This window comes from Tenrec ecaudatus, chromosome 12, assembly GCF_050624435.1.
Source record: "Tenrec ecaudatus isolate mTenEca1 chromosome 12, mTenEca1.hap1, whole genome shotgun sequence".
In the NCBI taxonomy this organism is placed as follows: Eukaryota; Metazoa; Chordata; class Mammalia; order Afrosoricida; family Tenrecidae; genus Tenrec; species Tenrec ecaudatus.
Genome location: NC_134541.1, coordinates 745,394 through 751,965, shown reverse-complemented (window position 1 = coordinate 751,965; position 6,572 = coordinate 745,394).

The window sequence follows — 6,572 nt, the reverse complement described above, 5'->3', positions numbered from 1 at the left end:
TGCAGACAGCACCCTCACAGTCTGACAGGCTCAGCCCATACCCTGGCCCAGCCTCCCGGAGCTCAGCCTGTGCTGACCAGGTGTAAAGAGAACCTCTGGGTGTGAGAGCAGTGTACAGGGTGGGGGGTGGGGTCCAGCCTGCTGCCAGGGAGCACCCAGGCCAGCTTGGATGAACCAGTGACTGGAAGGAAGGCAGCCAGACACATACCTGAGGTCTTCACAGGGGGGAGATGTGAGGACCAGAGAGACCCTGAGGCCAAGGGAGCTGCTGCCACCAGCTCCCCGACAACTCCCCTGACCCCCCACCCAGCCCCACTCTCAAGGCTCATGTAAGAGACAATCCCTGCTGGACACCGTGTGGCTGACTGCCTGTCCACTGGGCTCTGCTTTCCCCAGAAAGGAGAGATCCCAGAGAGTGGTTCCCTGAATGGACCCCAGACTTACATCAAAGCCAAGGGTTCCCAGGGACTGCCCCAGGGCCCCAAGGAACAGCCCCCCATTCTCCCTAGAGCTATCCATGGAGGGGCACGTTGGGGAGGCTGGGGGTCCCACGGTGCTGCTGGTGGTGCAGGAAAGTTGACCCTGGTCCCCACTGCCAGCAGCACAGTGAGAGTTCCGCTGTCAGAAACCCCACCCACCCACACACGCCCTGCACCCCAGGACCCTGAGCCCCGAGGCTGCCGGCCGTGGGTGCGGGCTGGGCAGGCACCAGTACCCAGCATCCCTGTGTGGTTCTCTGCAGCTGTGCTGTCCCTGAGGGCATGGCCATGGCGGGGGGGGGGGGGTGAGGGGCAGCTCCAAGGCCGGGAAGAAGGATGCAGGAGGGTGGGACCCACTCCAGCTCCCAAAACACAGGGGCAGCTTGCCTGCTCAAGGTCCCTAAGAGGCTGGTACTCGGGGGGTTGGGGAGTTGACTCAGTTCTCGGGGGGGTGGGATGTCAGGGACGTCACAGATTCTGAGATGCCAACCTCCTTCCCTTGAGGAAGAGGAGCATGGGTGACTGAGACGGGCGTCTGCCAAGCCCCTATGGGGAGAGGCCCCGGCCAACACAGCCCCTGATGTGGGGGCTTGGCCTCAGCTGGCCGATGGAGCCTGAGCCACCCTCGGCTCTGATAGCAGTGGAGAGGAAGGGTCCCCAACGCACGAGCAGAGGCTGCACACTGAGCAGCGTGGCTGGGAGCAGACAAGAGGCTGCTTTCCCAGCAGATGGAGCAGATGGAGCATTTGCTTCCCCTCCCCCCCAGCACTCGCACGCCTGCCCCGCCCTACCTCACCCACCCAGGCTAGAGGGGGCTAGTGGGGAAGGGGGCCAAGGGAGGGTGCAGGAATGACAAGGGAGAGGTAGGACAGGCACCAGTGAGAAGGGGTGTTGGTGTGCAGGCCAGGCATGGGCACAGGCATGGGTTGGGGGTAGAGGCGGGTGAGGGGTGATCTTGATGGGGTGGGGTGAGCATGGATGATAGGGGGTGGAGCAGGGGGAACGGGCTCCCTCCTCTCATGGTGGGCCACCCCCAGGAGAGACGACAGACGCTCGGGCAGCTGGAGGTGAGGAGGGTCCTGGGACTTGCACGTCTTGTGGCCGAGCTTGCTGCATGTACCACGGACTGGTACATGCCCCACAGTCCCCACTCCCTGTCATCCCTCAGCCAGTGGTCCTGTTCCTGCTCAGCCAAGCCGGGAGCAGCAGCGTTGGGGAGGAGGGAGACCCCTGGCTGGCTGGAGAACAGCTCCTGAGTCCCATGAAAAGGCTGCAGGAGGTAGGGGCACGGGCAGCTGGGCAGCGTGGCGGGGCGGGGCTATGATGGGAGGCCCTGGCCGGGCTGATGGGACAGTCTGAACCCAGCGCACATGTGCACTTGCATATGTACATACATGCTCACACGTGTACACACCCCCAAGCACGCACAGGCCTGGAAATCCTCAGGGGTTGGTGCAGGTGGGCCGGTGGGAAGGAAAAGGAAGCTATAGCTGTGGGCTTCAGGTGTGCAGCTCACTGCCAGGATGGCGTCTCCTTCCAACCCGACACTATTCTGAAGAAGCTCATTCCAGAAGAAGCATGTGCCCACAGCCTCAGGCCCTGTATTCGAGGTTCACACCAGCTCAGGTGCACACAGGTACAGGCTGCAGGTACACGTAGACCCCAGTTGGCACATACTTGGTAGCTGCACCCCCCTGAGTAAAGCCACACCACCTCCGTTCCCCCAGCCCTCCACACTCTGCAGAGTCCCAGGCCCCCCAGGGCCAGCCCATGATGGGAGACTGCTCTCCACGGGTCTTATTCCATTGGCCATGGACAGGTGTGCTCCTCCTGTGGTTGAGGGCTTCCTGGTGTTGGGTTTGTGAATCTCGGTGACAGACACCAACCTGAAGTGGCAGCACATGTTATAAATGTGTCCTTGTGGTTGAAGAAGAGGCTTCCCACACACAGTGGACGGTCTTGAGAAGCCTGGGAATCCCAGAACATTGATTGCATTGTGCTCCCGCAGAACCTGCCCGTGACCAAAAGGCACTTGTGCTGGCAGAACCTGCTGCAAAATTGGGAAAGGTGTGCATCCAGGCCGCACTCTCTCCATGTGCTCCTTTGATCCACGTGCTGAGCAAGTCGTCAGAGACGCTGGGGCATACTGGCACCAATGCAGCGTCAGGTTGGAGAGATGCAGGCGGCACAGCCTGGCTTGCTGCGAGGGGGACCTCGAGGCAGTTGCTGACCAAGGTCAAGGATGGCAGCTTTCAGGGAAGGAAGGCAGCTGGACCGGTAGGTGACAGCCTGATCGATGGAGAAAAGTTTGAAGCTGGGGATTTCGTCCTGCTCGTGGAAGAAGCAGTCGAGGGGTCAGTGACGCACTGTGCTGGGCAGAGGCTGTTGAAAGCTCTGGAAAGCCAGGTTGCCCTGCAGGACGAGGGTGGGCGTGCTGTTTTCCATGGCGTCATCGTGGAAGTGAAGAAAGGCCACAGAAGAAGTGGTGAGCTTGAGCTGTGGTGCCGACGGAAGAGCTGCCAGCAACGGCAGCGTGAAAAGAATGAATGAGTCTGTCCCCAAGGCACGGGCAGTGGGGACTTCACCTCTCACACTGGGGCCTGGTGTTGGGAGAGGCCGCCCCTGGAAAGGACACCATGCCCACTGAGGTCGCAAAAGAGGCAGGCCCTTGCCGAGATGGACAGATGCAGGGGCTGCACTGCTGGGCTCGAACGTAGCCACCACTCCGGACCAGGCAGTGGCTCCTGCTGTTTGGCCTGGGGTCGCTCCAGGTAGGAAGGACTCCAGGGCACCCGACTGCAGCAGCACCGAGGAGCACCCACGGCCACATCGTGGAGGGAGCTGGTGGAAAGCAGGCAGAGGGTCTGCGCCCTGGGGGCGGGGGGGTGGGTCACAGGAAGCAACTCCTCTGCTGGGCTGGTGGGTGGGGTGGGTGCAGCGGGGCCGGCTCCTGAAGAGCGCCCACTTGCCCCTGGACACCGCTGAGAAAAGAAAGTGTGGCATCCCTGTGCCCAACGGTGACTCCGTGGCTCTGGAGGACAGACTAGAACTCCATTTGTAGGCTGAAGAACTTCATCTAAGCCCCAGCGGCTGGGCTGGTCCACTTCCTCGTAAAGGGAGCCGGGGATGGGGGATGTGGGTGACGAGCTGGACTGCTGAAAAGTCAGCCAAAGGGTCAGCCGTCCACCACCAGCAGCTGCTGTGCGGGAGAAAGACGAGGCCTTCCACTTCCCCAGAGAGTTACAATGTCAACGTCAGAAACCCATGGCTGGTCCTGCCCTGTCTCGTGGGTCCCATGAGTTGGCAGGCCTCGATGGCAGTGAGTAGCTGTGGCCATCAGGGCTCCTCCGTCACTGTCCCTTTTATTCTGTTTCTCCAGTGAATTCAGCCACATCGTTTCTGCCCACCACCCCACCCCCAGCCCAGCCCAGCCCTTGCTGCAGGTTCAGGCTAAATTAGCAAATAAGGGGGAGAAGCGGCCCCAGGGCCCCTCCTTGCAGCTGTTCTCATCCCTGGGGTGTGTGGACTCACCCCCGGTCACACGCAGGGCCAGCCACACCTCCCACAATCCACACCTGTTGCCCACTCGTTTGACATGCCCTCAGTCCAGTTCTTTCCCCAATCAGTGCCTGGAGAGGCAGCCAGTGGGCAGGCCACAAAGTGTGGTGGGCAGGATGGGTCCTGGCCAGGGAGTGACAGGTCTCCAACCAGGACCCCAGCCAGGGCTCAGCTGCTTGCCAGACACCCCCCAACACTTTAAGGGGTCTCAGGTCTTGGAACCCCACTCCCCAGGGCACTCGTGGGTGATCTGTGGGCAATCCATCATCCCCCTCGGGCCAGCTGCGGCAGAGTCTGGGAGGACCCGCGCCCACGGGGGGCTCTGTTTGAGGGTTGGGCCGCCCTCTGTGAGGCACCCTTCAGGTGGCGTTTTCCCCGTGGCTTTCAGCAGACGCCCTGTCATAATATTTGTTGGAAGCTGCCTCTCGGGACGCTTCCCGCTCCTCCGCAGTGCAAACAAACCCGCGGCAGGAAGGCCGGCTTAGCTGAAAGGTCAGGGGCTGAGAAACCAAACAGGGGGCTTAGCAGCACCAAGCGTGGTCCCATGTGCCTTCGGGCCTTGGCCGCCCACCCAGCGATGACCACCAGCTGCTGCCCTGCACACACGCCCCACCTTCCCACCGGCAGGCGCTCTGGGTTGGAGGTGCTAAGACAGCACAGCCCACGGACGCCCTCGGGGAGGGGCAGTGTCAGCAGAGAGCACTCTGACCAGGTGCGCCCACCATCGGGGCTTCCTTCGTAATTAAGGGGGGGGGGCGTGAGTGGTAAATGCACATGTACTGAAACGATTTCTCAAAGCTTTGCAAACAGGAAAGTCACAGGCCTCCACAATCCCTCCACTGGGCAAATATCCTAAAGAAACAGAGAAGGAAGCAGGAGCAGACCTGTGCTTACCCGTGCGTGGGGCAGCACACCCACAACAGCAAGAGCTGGGACCTCGGTGGAAGAATTCAGCCGTCAGCGTCGCAGACACGCGGTGGAATACTACGCCTCACTGAAGAAGGACGTCAGAGAAGCCGCAGAGCACCGCCAACCCCTGTGGAGGGCTTGGGGCATTGCATCACAAGAACCAAATGTCTCGGGAGACCACTGTCAAAGACAGGAATCAAGAAATGCTTTTCATGGCCAAAAAAGTGGGCTTGCTGGTTGGGGGGAGGAGAGTAATCGGCTCGAGTGTGGGCAGGGGCTATCTGGTGGGGAGGAGACCCTAATATCTACAAAAGGAAGAAGAGAAAAACAGGGTCCGGGAGAGGCAAGACTAGCTCTCGGAGGTTTGATAAGGGGAGTTATTCGGTACAAGCATACCCCCGGCTCACTCACACTAAAGGGGAAACAAAAACGGGCAAGACCCCCTCATATGCTCAGCCTGCTCTTCAACCAAGGAGCCAGGCACTCAGCTGCTAACTGAAGGTGGGTGGTTCAAAGCTACCAGCCACTCCTCCGGGGAAAGATGAGGCTGTCTGTTCCCCGCCAAGATTTATAGCCCCCGGAAGCACTCAGCGGGACCGACTGGCTGGCAGAGGGTTGCTTTGGGCAAAGGGTTACTGCTCCTATCCATTCTCCAAATTACTCATTGCCCTTCACAGAAGCTCAGTGCCCAGGGAAGCGAGCCCCAGAGCCCACCCCAGGTGCCCGCCCCTCCTCCTCATTGGCCCAAGTTCCGAAAGAAACACGCTGACCCACCCAGGCCTGAGAGCAAGCTCCTTGGCAACTGGCAGGTTCCCCCCATCCTTGGGGGAGGGGGCAGAGACTGACAGCCCAGGCCTCTCCTGACCTCAGACACAGTGGTGCTGCCCCCTGTCGCCCAGTGTGGGCGACTGAGAGGAAGGAAGGGGCTCCAGAAAGCACTGTGAGGGATCTCAGGGTGCCCACCCTAGGCAGCCCAGAAATGGCAGCAAGCTTGTGTCCAAGGCTCCCCTCCCCCAACCCGACCCGTGCTGAGGGGGCCCTGGGGTGGGGAAAGTGACAAGGTGCTGTTCTCTGAGGACTCTCAGGTCTGGGGCCAACACGGTGGGTCCCTCCCAATCCCTTCTGTGACCACCTGCCTGCAGTGACAATTACAGCAGTTCCTTCGATGGACGCCCGAGGCTGTGGGCCTCCTCAGGGCAGCCGGCCACCAGGATGGCTGTGTGGATGGTGTGAATTCTGGGAGTCTGCTTCCTGCTTCCTCCTGAGCCTTGGAAACAACTGGGGCACACCAGGGGGATCCCAGGGACGGAGGGGCATGGCTAGTCAGCCGTGTGTCCCACAAACAACCCAGAGGGACCCTGATGGAGACGACGCATAGACAAGTAGGATGCCCTGGGAGGGAAAGTTGGGTGGACTCAGTCCCCCTCACTCTCTCCACTACTCTCTCCAGGATCCCATGTGGCTGTCACCGCCGGGTCTCTGCCCTAGGCCACCACCTCGGTCCGGATGCCACGGGGGGTGCGTGGGCGGGAGGGGGGGAGGTGTGTAACAGTGCCTGCCAAGAGCGCCTCCCCACATAGCCGAGGGCGCTGCGCCGCCACCAGGTCACTGAGCCGTGGCAGAGCC